Source organism: Schistocerca gregaria, chromosome 5 (genome assembly GCF_023897955.1).
Source record: "Schistocerca gregaria isolate iqSchGreg1 chromosome 5, iqSchGreg1.2, whole genome shotgun sequence".
NCBI classification, from domain to species: domain Eukaryota; kingdom Metazoa; phylum Arthropoda; class Insecta; order Orthoptera; family Acrididae; genus Schistocerca; species Schistocerca gregaria.
The window spans coordinates 284,068,134-284,086,336 of NC_064924.1; the positions used below are offsets into that span (position 1 = coordinate 284,068,134).

Sequence of the window (18,203 nt, forward strand, 5' to 3'; positions counted from 1 at the left end):
ATAGCCATCGAAAACCCGATAATTTCATTCGAATTGACGCAGCTTGAAAATGGAGAAGATTTTATTCGTCTCGCTTTCTCTTTTTTCGCCATATATCTGTGTGTGACAGACTGTGCTCTTCAACATTACAGACTTCGTGTAAGGAACCTACTCGTGACGCGCTATCACAGCCTCACTTCCACCAGTATCTCTCTCTTACCTTCCAAACTTCACAGAAGTTTTCCTACATTATTTGCGAGACTAGCCTTTGTGGAAGAAAGCATATTGCGGAGAAATGGCTTAGCATCAGCTTAATGAGTTGTTCCCTGAATGAAATTTTACTCTGTGGTAAATTTAAAATTGTCAATAAATTTAAACTGTGTGCATTCATAATGTTCTCACTTCTGGTCACACCTCCTAAATTTGATTACACTTGCATTCCAATCATAAACTCCTAGACCGTTCGCACTATTTCGTAACATTTATTTACGCCGAGAGTTAATGTTGCACTATTTGCATATTGAAAAGCACTTGCTAAAGATTATATAGAACTATGAACCCATCACTTTCAATATGCACACCAAAATGTAACAACTCTCCAATAATATTTACAATTAATTCAGATATCTTGTATGTCCCATTCATATCAAGATTTTCTTTAAGTACTATACGAAAAAATCTGTTTATAAGCAAATTCTCCCATTTAGCTCTGCTTAAGAAAGTGTTGTTGTATTGCGTCGGCATGTGGTGCTGGTCTGGACATGTAAATTACTTAATAAGTAAAAAACCGGTACTTAGGGAATTAAATTCAGTTAGGAAATATAACAGTTTATCTTTTCGTATCATTTGAAAACATAAACAGATCTCTCAGTGTGCAGAATTAACTAAATGAGAATTTCACATTGAAACTTTAATAAACTTTCTTTTCGTGACATAAAATTCAGACAAAATTGTTATTTCTGTCTTATGTGGTTGTGGGAGTAAATGAGAGTGAGTGAGAGTGTGTACGCGGGACATAAATTAAATTTCGCGATTAATTTTATGTAATACATTACGTAATCATAGCGTGGGAAAGATATTTGTGCCCATTTTGCTGATGACGTATGCCTAAGTGTACTTGTTTTTGTAAGGAGGCAACCAGAATAGCCGATTGCAGAGCAATAAGTTTCGAAATTTGCTTCAGAATTAGTATTCCTTTCGTTTGGTTATGCTAAAAATTATACTGGAACTGACATGTGATTACATTTTCACGCAATTTGGGCGCATAGAACTACCACCTCTGGCCGTAATAACGGCCTTCATACGCCTGGGCGTTGAGTCAAACAGAGCTTGGATGGCGCGTAAAGAAACAGCTGCCCATGCAGCTTCAACACGATACCACTGTTCATAAAGAGTAGTGACTGGCGCATTGTGACGAGCCACTTGCTCGGCCACCATTGACCAGACGTTTTCAGTTGGTGAGAGATCTGGAGATTGTGCTGGCCAGGGTAGCAGTCGAACATTTTCTGTATCCAGCTAGGCCCGTACAGGACCTGCAACATACGGTCGTGTATTATCCTGTTGAAATGTAGAGTTTCGCAGAGATCGAATGAAGGGTAGAGCCACGGGTCGTAACACATCTGTAATGTAACGTCCACTGTTCAAAGTGCCTTCAATGCGAACAAGAGGCGACCGACACGTGTAACCAATGGCACCCCATACCATCACGCCGGGTGATACGCCAGTATGGCGATGACGAATACACGTTTCCAATGTGCGTTCGCCGCGATGTTGCCAAACACGGATGCCACCATCATGATGCTGTAAACAGAACCTGGATTCATCCGGAAAAAAGACGTTTTGCCATTCGTGCACCCAGGTTCGTCGTTGAGTACACCATCGCAGGCGCTCCTGCCCGTGATGCAGCGTCAAGGGTAACCGCAGACATGGTCTCCGATCTGATAGTCCATGCTGCTGCAAACGTCGTTGCACTGTTCGTGCAGATGGTTGTTGTCTTACAAACGTCCCCATCTGATGACTCAGGAATCGAGACGTGGCTGCACGATCCGTTACAGCCATGAGAATAAGATGTCTGTCATCTCAACTGCTAGTGATACGACGCCGTTGGGATCCGGCACGGCGTTCCGTATTATCCTCCTGAACCCAACGATTCCATATTTTGCTAACAGTCATTGGACGTCGACCAAAGCGAGCAGCAATGTTGCGATATGATAAATCGCAATTGCAATAGGCTACAATCCGACTTTTATTAAAGTGGGAAACGTGAGGGTACGCATTTCTCCTCCTTGCACGAGGCATCACAATAACGTTTCACCAGGCAACGCCGGTCAACTGCTGATTTTGTATGAGAAATTGGTTGGAAACTTTCCTCGTGTCAGCACGTTGTAGGTGTCGCCACCGGCGTCAACCTTTTGTGAATGCCCTGGAAAAGTAATCATTTGCATATCACAGCATCTTATTCCTGTCGGTTAAATTTCGCGTCTGTAGCACGTCATCTTCGGGGTGTTGCAGTTTTAATGGCCAGTAGTGCGATAACTCAAATTAGCGGTGAAATTAAGACTGTGAAAACGTAGTTGAATTCTGGTTGGGTTTGGACAGATTTCTAGCTCCTGTGCGAGTGAAATGCGTGTATGGATGGTGAACTGTATGAAAATAGCCAATAGTTTAAATGTGGACTTAATAGTACCATTTCTTTGGTTATCAAAGACAAAATAAAGATTATTGTGCAGAAAATTCGGACATTACTTTCCAGAAGCAAATACATCTTCTCACTGCCTAATAAAATTGAATAACAAGTTTTCTGCAGAGCTTTATTTCATAAGTAGAGTTGCGCAGCCTCGGAAACTGTAGATATTATGTGGTGTTTTTTATCAACACTGCTTTTACACCATCTTGTAAGTATATACGTTGGCGAGTGAAGGGACATCGACCAGACGCCGATCCGAGGTAGGTGAATTTTAATTTGCAGCCTGCAGAGAGAACAATACCCCACCCCGCCGAAATACTAATCAGCGAATGTTGCTGTGTATGAACCTCTGCTGCACACAGCTGGTTCATGTAACCATGATGACTGCTGTTCATTGGCAACGAAGGATGGAATCTGAAAGTTAATATCGCAGCTGAGTGGCATTGGGTGCCCTTTTCGGCTGACAGATGGTTGTTAGCGTGTACTGTGTGAAACATCTGAAAGCACACAGCTTATAGGCAAATAATTGAAATAGTAGGCAGACAGCTGTAATGTCCTCACAAATACTGTAATTCCATGAGAGATACATAGACTTTTCTTTGGATATTCTCCATAGTTTACATTGCATTAGAACGACACACTCATATATATATATATATATATATATATATATATATATATATATATATATATATATATATATGATTTTTCAACACAAACGGAACCTGATCATTACCTTTGTCGACTTCAAAAATGCGTACGACTCTATCGATCGGAAAACTCTCTTCAAAATTCCAGCAGAATACAAAGTAGACAACAAAACACGGGCTATCATAGAGCAAACTGTAATCAACACGACGTTCAAAGTAAAGTTCTGTGGGGAACCATCAGATCCCTTTGAAATTCGCACAGGTGTCCGACAAGGCGATGGCCTCTCACCTCTCCTTTTCAATCTGGTGTTAGATAAGACCATAAAAGAATGGGAAACATCACAACAGGCGATAATCTTAGGAAACCTACATATTAAATGCCTGGCTTTTGCAGACGATTTGGCGATTGTCACGAAAGGTATAAAGGAAACAAAAGACGCTATTGAAAAACTGCACGAAATTGCTTCCAAAACTGGACTACAGATCTCTTACTAAAAGACTCTGTTTATGAGCACAAAGAAACTCTCATCTCTTAACACAAAGTATGGCACGATTTACAAAACGGGAAACTTCAAATACCTCGGTGAAACACTACAAATTAGTGGACATAACAGAGACTCAAACGAAGAAAGAAAGACTAAACTGGACAAGGCATACAAATTAGTGTGGAATCATTACAACGAGAAGTCTATCTCCAAAAAGCCAAATTACGCCATTACACGTTGGTTCTCCCCGAGGCACTATATGCAGCAGAGACCACACTAATCCTAGGGCATACACGTATCAGACAATTAGAAAAAGTAGAACGGAAAATACTTAGGAAAATATTTGGCGCAACTAACAACAATGGAATATGGATCAAGAAATCTACAGAGGAACTATACAAACATACAGAGACAATCACAGAAAAGATTAGAAAACGCAGACTACAATTCTATGGACACCTATACAGAATGCCATCACACAGGCTGACCAAACAGATCTTTGACTGGGTAACAACTAGAAACAACAAATGGGTGGCAGAGGTAGAAAACGACCTGAACCAACTCAACATAACAGCAAACACAATAAACGACAGAATAAAATACAGAAACATCATTAAGAAAAGTAAACTACATGAGATACAATGTGACAAACGAACAGGCATAAAATGGATTGAAGAACGCAAGCAAGATCACAGCTAGAAGATGAAAGAAATATGGGCAGCCAAAAAGGCAATCAAGATGAAGCCGAAGCCACAAAGCCGACAAGAAGCATGGACAGAGGACCGGAAACACAAACACAGCGAGCGAATGAGGGAAGTTTGGGCAGCAAGGAAGACAGCAAAAGGAACTGGCCATGTAGTTTAGTCCAAATGCGCTCTTTAAGGGTAAAACACCAATAATAATAATAATAATAATAATAATAATAATAATAATATATAGGGTGTTCCAGCTATCTTGTCCACCCAAAATATCTCTGGAACAATAGCAGATATTGGAAAACGACTTTCACCGTAATCGCGATGTGATTGACTTGTGTAACGAATAATACGGTCTGCTGCGATTACGGGCAGCATGGGGTTCACGCCTGAGCCTCAGGACGTGCGCTAGCAGCGCATGTCGGGTGTTTCAAGCGTCAACTTTTCGTCTCAATATCTCGGGCTGTAATGGGAATATTGCAATACAATCAACGCCATTGTGTATGTGCTTTGTCATGCTATGGATTGCTGAAGAAAAAATATAGGGGGTCCATTTAAAAAAACATAAGTTTGTGTTAAAAAACACATAGGCTTTCGTTTTAGAATGTTTCCAAATATGTACATTCATGGGCCCCAGCCCTACATTGATACCGGGGAAAAGTCGTTTTCCAATAGCTGTTATTGTTCCAGAGATAGTTTGGGTGGACATGATAGCTGGGACACCCTGTATATTCAGCTGTTTTTCAGTAAAGTGGTACACTGCACATCAACATTCTATTTTCAAACATATAATAACAGATAGGTATACTCTTACATCGTGGCTATGGTTACACCCTGACCTTAATATTCCTTCAAAGACATTCATCAGCATTAAAGCATCGTGATTTTAGTGTCAAAAGGTAGAACTGACACACACTGCAACCACTTGCCGACATAGGTAGTTTTCCATTAGGCAAACAACATCATTTTATTCCCTGCAGACTGCTGTTGTTAAGACCTGCTGTATCGTTGCTGTATTACCTACAGCGCTCCAGAGGCAACTTGCACACCCCACTGCGCTAGTAGCGATTCGATGCTGTATCAGGCTGTGTTGCATGAGAAAGGTATATGAATCAGCTACCTCACATATCAGTTGTAATTCGCTGGCTACACTGATTTATAAATGTACATGGAAAAAAGCATTATAGAGTGGAAGTAATCGAAATTTGTGGCGGGATATACAAGGCTTTAATGTAGTGAGAAGACAACCCATATGTCTAATATAATAGGGAAGACATGGTGTCATTACGAATGGAGTCAATTCTTGTACATAAAAGAAACAACAAGAGGCGTATTGTAAAAAAATTGATGAGGGAGCAGTGGAAAACGTTTGAAGAAAATAAATATTTAAGCTACAGTTTGTAACTATGGAATGGATTATTCATGTTTGATCCAATGGGGAACTGTCTAAATGTATTTAATACTCTTCGTACAGAAGAGTATAGTGAAGCGGAATAATTGTGTTTTCTCAATTCAGAACATCTTTCTCCTCAACACTGCCAAATGAAGATATATTATCGAATCAGGATTGGCTTCTACAAACGTTTCTTTACATTCCTTAAGAAACAAAATTAATGTGTGAAACACAAATTTTTTTGAGTGATGGGTCTTATGACTGGTCTGATGCGACCCACCACGAATTCCTCTCCTTTGACGACCTCTTCATCTTAGAGTATCACTTGAAATCTACTCCTTCAATTATTTGCTGCATTTATTCCAATCTCTATTTTCGTATGCAGTATTTACACTGTGCAGCCGCCTCTACTACCATTAAATTTATTTCGTGATGAAATAACAGATATCCTATTATCCTGTCCTTTCTTTTTTCAGTGTTTTCCGTATGTTTCTTTCCTCGCCGATTCTTATCTACCTTATCAGTCCACCTAATTTTTGACATTTTTCCGTAGCACCAAATCTCAAATGCTTCACTGTCTTCTTTTCTGATTTCTGACAGTCTATGTTTCACTGCCATACAATGACGGGATCCAGACGTACATTCCCAGAAATTTCTTCCTCATACATGAGTCCCTATTGGAGATGGAGTATCAAACATATATGAACCATTGCCATAATCCTGCAGTTTATCTACTGGGTAATAAACGTATATTCTCATAATTTCTTTTTCCTCACGCACTTAAACCAGTATAAAACAAATATCTTACACTCCTGTCATTCTCCAGGTTCTCTACTGGTACAATAAGAACGCACACAGGAATTGTTTGGTGTAGAAGTACACCTTACAGACAACTGTAATCTACGTTGTGTCTGTCTATAATTTTAATTACTTGCCTATTAACTCTCTGGAGATTTTAATGCAGACTCAAAGAAAGATATAATAGGTATATACATAAGGGTTATGTTCAACGTCAGTGTGTATTAACCACCCACAAATGACAGGTTGCAGCACTAGCTGTGTTTAAGTAAGCTTCGTTTGAACATAAGTACACAACAAAACGTTATTTCAAAAAAGTAAATTTATTTTCAGAAAGTACACAATTCACTCTATTTTTCGAAATACTCGCCAAGTTTGTTCAAACACGTATCATAACTGTCAACCAATTTTAAAATACCCTCCTCCTGCTCCGATGACCAAGAGTTCACTGACATTGTCACGTCGTCGTCATCATTGTAACGGCTGCCACTAAGGTGTTCTTTGAGGTGGAGGAACATATGGTAAAAGCTCGGCGCAAGATCAGGACTGTAGGGTGGGTGGTCTAAAACTTCCCAGCCAAAATTAGCCAATAAATCGCGGGTCTGACCTGCAATGTGGGGTTTTGCATTTTCATGGAGAAGGACAATTCCCTGTGTCAGCAAACCGCGTCTTTTGTTCTGAATCGCTCTGCGTAGCTTTCTCAGGGTTTGGCAGTATGCTTCTGCGTTTATAGTGGTCCCTCGTTGCATGAAGTCGACCAACAAAATACCATGCCTATCTCAAAACGACGACGCCATGATTTTGCGCTGGGACAGAGTCTGTTTGGCCTTTACCTTTACAGGCGAGTGTGTGTGTCTCCATTCCATGCTCTGTGGCTTCCATTCTGGCGTGAGGTGCGAAACCCATGTTTCGTCTCCAGTTCCTATCGGACTCAAGAAGTTGTCACGTCCTTCGTGATAACGAGTCAAGAACTTCATCGCACACTCAAATCTTTGGTTTTTGCGGTTCTCTGTTAGGAGTTTCGGGACCCAACAGGAGCACAGTTTCCTAAAGTTTAGGTGTTCAGAAACAATGTTGTAAAGCACTGATCTCAACACGTCAGGAAAATCGTTTGAGACACTTGCTATTGTGAAGCACCTGTTCTCACGAATCCTTGCTTCAGCTGAAGCCACCGAATCGTCTGTAGCCAAAGAAGGGCGACCGAAGCGGTCGTCATCGTGGACGTTGGCATGACCATCTTCGATTCTCGTACCCACTTACGCACTTTCCTTTCCCTCATAACTGTATCACCGTACACTTCGCAAATCTGTCGATGAATTTCTGCAGCACACCCGTTCCTTGCTGACAAAAACCGTATAATTCAGCTAACCTCACACGTAGAGGGCGAGTTGATAGTCTTAAACATTTTGAAAACACAGAACAGAACCGTACAGGTTAGCTACAGAGCTGCAACTGAGCACTGTTGTTCCCGAGGCATGTCGGTTCACGACGCACGCCCTCGTTGCGGTTTGCGAGCGAACTGCTAGTGTCTACAACAAAACGGACCTTACTTAAAAAACACGCCTCGTAAATCATGTCGTGGGAAAGCGGTAAACAGTGCAGTCGTTGTCATAATGCGAACACTGTGGTACATCATGGGTCATAAACGGCAGAGATGAACGACAGATGTAGAGATGTCTAAGGGCAAACAGACGTGGAGCTCTCGCGCAAGCGACCACCTAGATGAACCAAGCAGCTATCAATAGTGTCTCCTCAACGACCGCTGAGAGACCGTTACATGCTTTCGAGCCTCCACAGCATACACTTGGTTCACGCACGCATGCTGTCTGTTGTTCGTCGGTGTCTAAAGCCTGCATTTACAACCCATTACAGCAACTGAACATCAACTGAGTGGCGCCAGGTGGTCTTCTCAGACGACAGATGGCCGTTACGATGTACAGCTTGAAATGTCTGAAAGCAAAGACCCTGAAACAAACATCGGAAGGCTTCACGCCAGAGGAGGGACCGTTATGTTTTCGTGGCATTCCCTGGGTGTTCTCGTCATTCTGGAATCCACAATGGACCAACGTAAGTATCCATCTATCCTTGGGGACCATGTCAACCCGTACACACATATTGTTTTTCCTCTGTGAGATAGCGTCTACCAGCTGCACAATGCAACTTGTCACACAGCTGGCAATGTACGTGCTCGCAATGTACATGCGTGATTAGAAGAGCATCAGTTTGGTTTAGCATACTTCCCTGGCCACTAAACTGCCCAGATTTTAGCCCAATCGAGAATCTAGGACCACCTGGATTGGGCTGTTGATAACATGGATCGTCACCCAAGAAACCTACTTCTAATGCCACTGGCCCTGGTAGTGGAGTCAGTATGGTTCCTGTGGAACCCCGTAAGTACCTTCCACAACCACACTGACAATTTTCCTGCACGTCTCGCAGTGATTCGAGCTGCAAAACGTGGTTATTAAGGCTTTTGAGGGGTGGTCACATTGATGTGGCTTGACGGTTCATTACAGCATATTTTTCTCAATCCAGGGCATTTTTCTCCACAATAGAGTCAAATTTATGTACTATCGAATCAGGACTGGTTCCTCAAACCAATGTTATTCCACAGTTCCTAAGATAAAGTATCAGTGTGTATCACCTGCTAACAAATGCTTTGGGATGTTGGAATAGTACACCATTTACTTTAAACTGTTTCTCAAATAAGAACATGATATGCAAACATGACTTACAAATTATTTTTAATGGAGTGTATTGAAAAAATTTGGATACAATTGGGAAATACAAGACATTTGCAATTACTTTAGATACCAATGGAGAGTTGACACTTGTTGGTGTACTTGACGAAAATGATGGGTTCATAGTTACATATAGTTTGTTAAGAGAATTCTTTGCGATGTGGGGATAGTACACAATTACTTGCAAATATACATTATTATGATAAAGTAACGCAAATGTGCTAGAAGTTCACGATTGGACACCAAGTGTAATCTAATTTAGAAATTGTGACAGGAAATGAGGACATGATAATGGGACCTATAGAGTATATAAGGAGATCTGATAGCCACACTTATTGGGGCCAAAAATGTCAAAATGGCTTCTTCTAATGTGCTAAACATCTCTGGACGACCTGGACACTTGCTACTGACATTGATGATGTGTCGGCAGTAGGGGCGGTCAACGAAAACAGTGAAACCGCTACAAAAGCATAAAGCATTAACAAGTTTATGTACACGAGGTAAACTTCATAATCGAGTTATACATCTAACGCTGTAGATTTTTCTGTGGTGCGGAGTTATCTATAATTAAAGTAATGTTCTGATAGAACCATACAGTCTCAAATGCTAACATGCGTATACATGTCTTTGAGTATTAGCAACACTTTGCAGCATTATGTTATGATTGTTCATTTAACGATTATCCATATAGTAATTACTCAAAGTCCATCTCTGAAAAACACGGCATCAAGGTAAATCTGCTATTTCTGGTAAGTGTAAGTGACAAATTAACAGAAGTAGGGCTACTGGAAAAAAAATCTGAATGAATCATTGGAAACCATTTAGAAGAAATATAGAAATCCTATAGCTGCTCCACATACTGTAACAACTTTGTATAGATGACTACTAACTTACTGGTCTAGATATAACACAACATTTTGCGCGGATTTTCAACAAAATGGAGATGTGCGACTACTTATGATCAAATATAACTTCTGCAAACACAGGGGATATGAGTGAATCAGCAGTCTGATTGTAAACAACGATAAGACAGTTTTTTAACGTGGATAAGCTCCAATTGTAGAGATAAGTAATAAATTTATAAATAAAATCATGAACCCATCAGTGAACAAAGTTAATGGAAACTGCATTATTAGTTTTGTGAAGTGCCCCGATATGCATCTATTAGAAACTTCTACACTTTCTTTGGTTAAAGAATGTGAAAATACCGAACTTGAACCCATGGTATATAACTACAAAATGGACAAAGTGTGTGGCGCAGCAAAAGACAGACGAAGTGTATTAAACACCAAGAAACAGTATTTACTATGTGCACTGCCTATTCTGTGCCAATTATGTGCATATGGAGTAAATAACCAGATAGTTTACAGAACAGTTGTGTTGTTTTTAACAGTGTGCTGCAGCCTGTCTACTGCACTAATTAGAATTCCCAAAAGTTCACTGCAAGAAAACATTCAAGACAATAATATCTGAGGAAAGATTATTACAGTGTCCTACCTGCCTTAGGTTTTATTTACTTGCATTTAAGCTATTTGTAGATTTTTTAAAGAGATTCTAACAAAGATGATCTATATATTATATGTAAGTCTCATATTGGAGCTTGAGAACCATATTTTATCAATCTTTGACATTGTTCTCTGCAGTACTGTAAAATATGGATATAGGCAAATAGGACTGATTCCCACAAATAATGTTGTGAAACGTTTCTTATCAACAAAATTCCACTTCTAAATATAGTTAATGTGTTAATTTATGGAAAAGAAAAGCTGTGTTTGGGAGAGGTTGAATTAAAAAAGAAAAAGAAAACTGGAGTATATGGTGAAAATACTTGCACGAAGGAGGAATATAAATTGCTATTGGGAAAAGAAGAAGCTACGGCAGATGTGGCGGCAAGGATAACATATTCAAAAACAGTGTCTGGAAAAATCTGGATACGAGTGAGATGTACAGAATACTGGCATTTTCTGTAAATACCTATGGAAACTGGTCATACGCTGGAGTGCTCACGGAAATCAGTGAATGGACATTTATTTTCTTGAAAGATACACAAAAAATTTCTGCTCATACATCTTTTCCACTTCAGTTAGCTTCAGAAGGATTTTTACATCGAATCTAAATCTAATGAAGACTGTGAATCTAACAACAAAAGAGCCTTTTGCACAGTTAAAAAGTGATGAAATTAATTTAAGAACGCTCGTTTGCAAAAGTTATAAACTTCCAGTTTTATACTGAAATTTCACAAGACTGTGGAACAGAAGATCTGCCAACATACACCAAATATGTGTTGAGTGCTTAACAGTAGTGTAATTCAGGAAACAGGCAAAGTCCAAATATGTAATTGCTCTCAGCTAGAAGAATTGTAAGAAGAACAAAGGTAATTATTAAAGTTATAAAATAGATACTTTGCAGGAAAAAAATAGATTCATATTATGATTAAAGAATAAATCTGCTGTTTAGTTGTCATTTTGTAGGTTGGAGAAAGTATTAGTTGATTCAAATGCAGATTCAAATTATAAATAAAGCTGGTTGTTGTTAAAACTACAATAAGTAAACATAAAGAAATAGTTGTTTTCTACATATAAATGTAGATGTAAACATTAATAAAGGTCTTATACCAACATATTTTCATCCTTATTCACTACACAGAAAAAGAAGAAAGGTTATAAAGGAGGAATATGTGTAAAGAGGGGAGAGGGTTGTTAAAGAGGATCGAACTGGAAGCTGACCTTCATAGATTAGAGCTTCGCTATGTTGGAGTACTGACTGTTCCTTGTGTTTCTAAGCCCCAGTTAATAAATACATGATTAATTTAATATTGACCTAGACCAATTTGGGATCGCTGTCTCGAACGTCCAAGGAAAATGTCACTTTTAAATTTATTATTTATTTTTGCTTTCTTTCTTTGTGGGTAAATGTAATAGGAAGATGCACCAGAAAGCAAAGAAGCCTTTCTCCTAACAGGCGTTGTCCATTCCGAAATTATCCACTGGAACTGCAGTCCATAAAATAAGATGTTTTGGCTCAATCTCAGCATTTATGATTGCTTCAATAATGTAGGGTACTTTTATTATTGGAACGAGGCTACTGCTAGGAAAGGAGGCGATGAAATTGTGAGTTGCATATTGAAATACTTCACCATGAATGACATACAGTGCAGGAAACTTACATTAATATCATATAACTGCTCTGTCAAAATAAAAACTGGCCAATAGGTCCACTCTAGCTGCAATTATTGGCAAGTAGCCGTGTAAAACGAGTTGAACATATTTTTCCAGTAGTTGGGCGTACTTTGTTGCCATTAGAGATTTCTGCCAAGAAGAGCAGTATGTGAGGGATCGCATTTAGTATCTGTAGTGCCCAGAGGAGTGGGGACCGATCTTGAAAAACGCACAAGGGTCCACCTCCCTTTAATGTGGAAGTCAGAAGTGGAAAAGATTTTTAATAACAATCATTTTTAAGTGTTGTAGAGAAAATAGGATCAAATATTCATTAGCAAATGCAAGGCTGTATATGGGAGAGGCAATACCTACCCAATTTGATAAAACTGAAATTCAACCCACCTTTCTTTCTGAAATTACGAAAAAAATAAATTCACTCCAATGGAACAACTCACATGGAATTGATAGCATTTCCAACTTGGGGAGGGGGGGGGGTGACAGATAAGTAGGATTCTCGGCCACATATGTAGTAGCTTACTGAAGCATGCAGTTTTTCCAGACAGATTGTAGTATGCTGTTGTTAAAATATTGCATAAAAAAGGTGATGGATCTGATGTTAACAACTATCTCCCAATCTCACTACTGACAGCTTTGTCCAAAATTCTTGAAAAAGTAATGTATTCAAGAGTAGCTTCACATATTTGCACTAACAAAATGTCAATTTGGTTTTCACAAAGGCTTTTCAACAGAAAATAGTATATATGCTTTCAGTGATCAAATATTAAATGCTCTGAATAGCTGAACATCGTCCATCGGAATTTTTTGTGATCTCTGAAAGACTTTTGACTGTGTGATCATGAAATTCTTCTAGATAAGCTTAAGTATTCTGGTATGAGCGGGATATGCACAAATGGTTTAACTCATATTTATCTAGAAGAACGCAGAAAGTGGACATTAGCAATACAGATAGTCTACAACAATCAGCAGAGTACTCTGTCTGGACAGATAACAATAATGGCATCCCACAGGGTTCAGTTTTGGGTCCATTATTGTTCTTAATACCATATATTAATGACTTGACACTCTATATTATGTTGCTGATGATACAAGTAGTGTAATCACACCCAACAAACAAGAATTAGCTGAGGAATTTTTTAATAATGTCTTTCAGAATATTACTAAGTGTTTCTCTACAAACTGACTGTCATTAAATATCGAGAAAACACAGTATATACAGTGGTATGTAAATGGCATCACACCATTGATAAATATAGACTTTGAATATAAGTCTGTTGCTCAGGCACAATATTAAAAATTTCTGGCTGTGTGCATTGATGAGAAACTGAATTGCAACAAATAAGGTGATAATCTGCTGCCACAGTTAGGCTGAGCTACTTATCCTGTTAGGCTTATAGCAAATTTTAGCGATAAACATATTGGTAAATTAGCCTAATACGACTGTTTTCATTCACTTCTTTCATATGGCATCGTATTTTGGGGTAATCATCATTGAGAGAAAAAGTATTCAATTGCATAAGAGCGTGTAATCAGAATAATAACTGGAGCCCACCCAAGATAACCTTGTAAACATTTATTAAGAAACTCTGGATATTCACAATACCTTAACAATAGACCTATTCACCTATGAAGTTGGTTATTAATAACCCATCACAATTCAAAAATAATAGCAAAGTGAACAGCTATAACACTAGAAGAAAAGATGTTCTTCACTATTCTGGGATAAATCTGACTCTGGCACAGAAAGAGGTGAATTACGCTGCCACAAAAATCTTCAGTCATTTGCCAAGGAGCATTAAAAGTCTGAGAGATAGCCAGCCAGCATTTAAAAACAAATTAAAATAGCTTTGAAAGACAACTCCTTCCACTCACTACACGAATTTTTAGATGAGAAGTAGTAATTTTGAAAATAGATGAATTTTTAGATCTGAAATAGGAAAAAAATTCTGTTGCATAAAGAAAACTTACGTTAATCTGTCACTTTCTACATCATTACGAAATGTATTCATGATCTATGAAACAAATATTAATGTAATATAATGTACAGAATGCTGCATGGAGTTTTCTTTAAAGTCTCTTCACTGAGAGCATTTTTTAGTGCACCCAAGAATGTGCTGCGTCTGTCAAACTTCAGTTGTTCTTCAGAAAAAGAGGTTCTCTGTTTGTAGCACATATTTAGGTTTAGGTGAATAGATATCATCGAAGCTGAAAGTTTGTTCTCTTACAAAATATTTTCTGGGGAAATTTAACGCAGTTCTTCCACTGCTCTATAATATACCGATACCAGTCAAGGAGGAATAATTTTGTAATGTCCTTGTTGTGTTAAAGTATATTCCAAAGTCATATCACGGTTGTTACAAGAGCTTGGTTACTAACCATTAAATTTAAAATTTTTGTACCTAAAACTACTAATAAAACAACTGCCAATGCAACTTTCGGCACTTTATCTTATTTCCAATGTAGTTATTATGTTAGGCAATTGCACTGTTAACATTGTGGTACGTTTCCTTCGATGTGATACTTGCCAAGCCCATGAAGCAACATTTCACATTAATTGCTTTAAAACATTTTATCTGGCACTTAGCAATGTAAAAGGGTGTCTCACATCGATGAGAAACATGGTGTCTGCCGGTATCCCTCCTCAGTTTTCAGTTCTTATATATATAAACCCCACATTTTTATGCTTCAGAAGTATTGTGTGTGTACTCAAAAATTACATTCGTCTTACCTGCTCCTCATATATATATAAAATATTTAATATAAGGAGCAGGTAAGACGAATGTCATTTTTCAGTACACACACAATACTTCTGAAATATAAAAAAGGGGTTTTTGTTAAAGCAAACTATTTCATATTGTCCTCAAAATTTAACAGTCGATTTCCCAGAAGTTTTTATTTTGTTAGTCACCCTGTTTTACAACAAAAAGTGTCAATTATTAGGTGTCCATATTCATGAGAATATAAATTGGGAAAAGAACATTATGGGACTCATAAAACAACTTATTCCAGTCACAATTGCATTTTGAATCATTGCAAATGTTTGTAGAGACAAATCAGCAAGTTGGCATATTTTCCCTATTTTCATTCAGTAACGTCATATGGAGTAATGTTCTGGAGTAACTCATCTTTAAGTTTTCATTGCACGAAAACATACTGCAACAATAACATGTGGTGCTCACACATGATCACTTTCTAGACATTTGTTTAAGAAATTAGGCATTCTGATTAATTCTTCACCATATATTTATTCTCTCATGAAGTTAGTTGTAAATAACACACTACAGTTCAAAAGGAACAATGATGTACCGGGTGATCAAAAAGTCAGTACAAAATTGAAAACTTAATAAACCATGGAATAATGTAGATAGAGAGGTAAAAATTGACACACATGCTTGGAATGACATGTGGTTTTATTAGAACCACTCCATATTGCTAGACCCGTGAAAGATCTCTTGCGCGCGTCGTTTGGTGACGATCGTGTGCTCATCCGCCACTTTCGTCATGCTTGGCCTCCCAGGTCCCCAGACCTCAGTCCGTGCGATTATTGGCTTTGGGGTTACCTAAAGCCGCAAGTGTATCGTGATCGACCGACACCTCTAGGGATGCTGAAAGACAACGTCCGAGGCCAATGCCTCACCACAACTCCGGACATGCTTTGGATGCTGTTCACAACGTTATTCCTCGACTACAGCTTTTGTTGAGGAATGATGGTGGACACATTGAGCATTTACTGTAAAGAACATCATCTTGGCTTTGTCTTACTTTGTTATGCTAATTATTGCTATTCTGAGCAGATGAAGCGCCATCTGTGGGACATTTCTTGAACGTTTGTATTTTTTTTTGTTTCTAATAAAACCCCATGGCATTCCAAGCATGTGTGTCAACTTGTACCTCTCTATCTACATTATTATACTGACTTTTTGATCACCCAGTATACAATTTCAATACCAGAAGGAAAAATTATATTCATTAGTCCAGATTAAGGACGTCTCTAGCACAAAAATGGATGCACCATGCTGCAACAAAACATTTTTATCACTTACTCAGCGTCGTAGAATGTCAGATGGGCAGCAAAGTAAAATATGAAAACCAACTGACAGAGTTTCTCATTGACAACTGCTTCTATTCTGTACAATTTCTGTCACTGTAATGTATAAGAGGTGGTGGGTAAGACTCACAACATTCGTATATCTATTTTCTTTTTGGAAATTTTTCTTTAGAAAAAAAGGAAAAACTTAGAAATGTTTAGAATGTAACTCTATGTACAAATTAATTTGCGATGTGAAAGTAAAATTAGTCGTTCCACATCATCACGATGTACCGTGCAGAATGATCCATGGAACATGGAACTAACCAACTAACTTGTTTCACTGTTTAACGAAACCATAACAATTTCGAGTGGCACTCTTGTTCCATTTCTCTTTCTTATTGAACCAATAATGGTTTCGTGTGGCATATAGAGAGAATTAAAAGGCCGTCGATCTCCTGTATGTCTATTTTTAAGTTTTATTTCCGATACTTAATCTGGAATAAAATCGTAAATCAAAACACCGATATTCATAAAATATACTTCCCTCATAACTAAGTGTCAAGAGAAAGTCCAACCTATATCAAAGCCCTCTGCTATCTTTTTTTACGGTTGTAAAAATTGCTAAATGCTTGATTTACTACGTATATGTTATTATATTTATTAGATGAGATGCGCCACCACCATGTGTAGTCTTTGTTCTTCGAATCTCGATTGAGTTTCTTAAGCTTACAAGTCACCTTTTATGCTACATACCTAAATAAATTAATAACGTTTTCATGAACGTCTAGTGTTTTACATATTTTGCTTGGCCATGTTGGATGTACTTCCTCAGTCAACTTTTAAATCACATTGCAGATTTCACGAGTCATTTTGGTTAATAATTGCGCGGAGACAACAGCACTGTATCTGAGATCCTCTTAACTTTTGCCACTGGCTAGAAATCGTAATGTAGCTGACAGCCTCTCCGCGCCTCTCTCATGTCTACTCTTTTTCGTGAAGAATTGTTTGAGGTTGTTGAGCAGCACCGAAATGCGTGATTTACGCATTTGTATGTAATTACGAAAATCGTCGGCTCCTAGCTGCTTAAGTAAATAGAACGTGGCTGAATTTCTGTCCTTGCATTTTTCACTTGTTTGCCCACAGTTTGCTCCCCGCTTCTTTTTCTTTCCTTGTTACCTTTATAACAACCAAGGCGAACTTCGTTTTTGTTTTTGTGTAAAACTAAGCGGGATCTCTTTGAACATAAACGCAATGAATGAAAGATAAACAAATCACAACTACAGGCGGCCCTGCAATCGCTGGGTGCAATCGGACGTGACGTGTGTAGACGCTCACGGAATTGGCCGGTCGGTCGGTGGTCCGAAAAATTGGTGTGTGTGTCGGGGCCTTCAGCCTGAACCGATAGCTGTGCTACAGGTTAGCGTTGTCGTCCCTCAGAGGGCGTGCGTGGCTGATGCTGGCTTATATTATAGTGGGCCGTGACAGAAAGTCACTTCTGCTCCGAAGTTTGTCAACAGTAACGGGATAATCCATAACAGGTATACAGCTTGTGTCTTTTCAGCTTGATTTT

At 38.6% G+C, this 18,203-nt stretch overlaps 1 protein-coding gene across 1 annotated transcript in view; it reads left to right on the top strand.

Moving 5' to 3' along the window:
- Window positions 1–17,629: 17,629 nt before the first annotated feature.
- Window positions 17,630–18,203, top strand: part of LOC126272422 (uncharacterized) — a 37,811-nt gene continuing 37,237 nt past the window's right edge. Inside the window, exon 1 of the mRNA XM_049975266.1 lies at window positions 17,630–18,171. The gene's annotated coding sequence lies outside the window, so the exon portion shown is untranslated. The remainder of the gene's footprint in view (window positions 18,172–18,203) is intronic.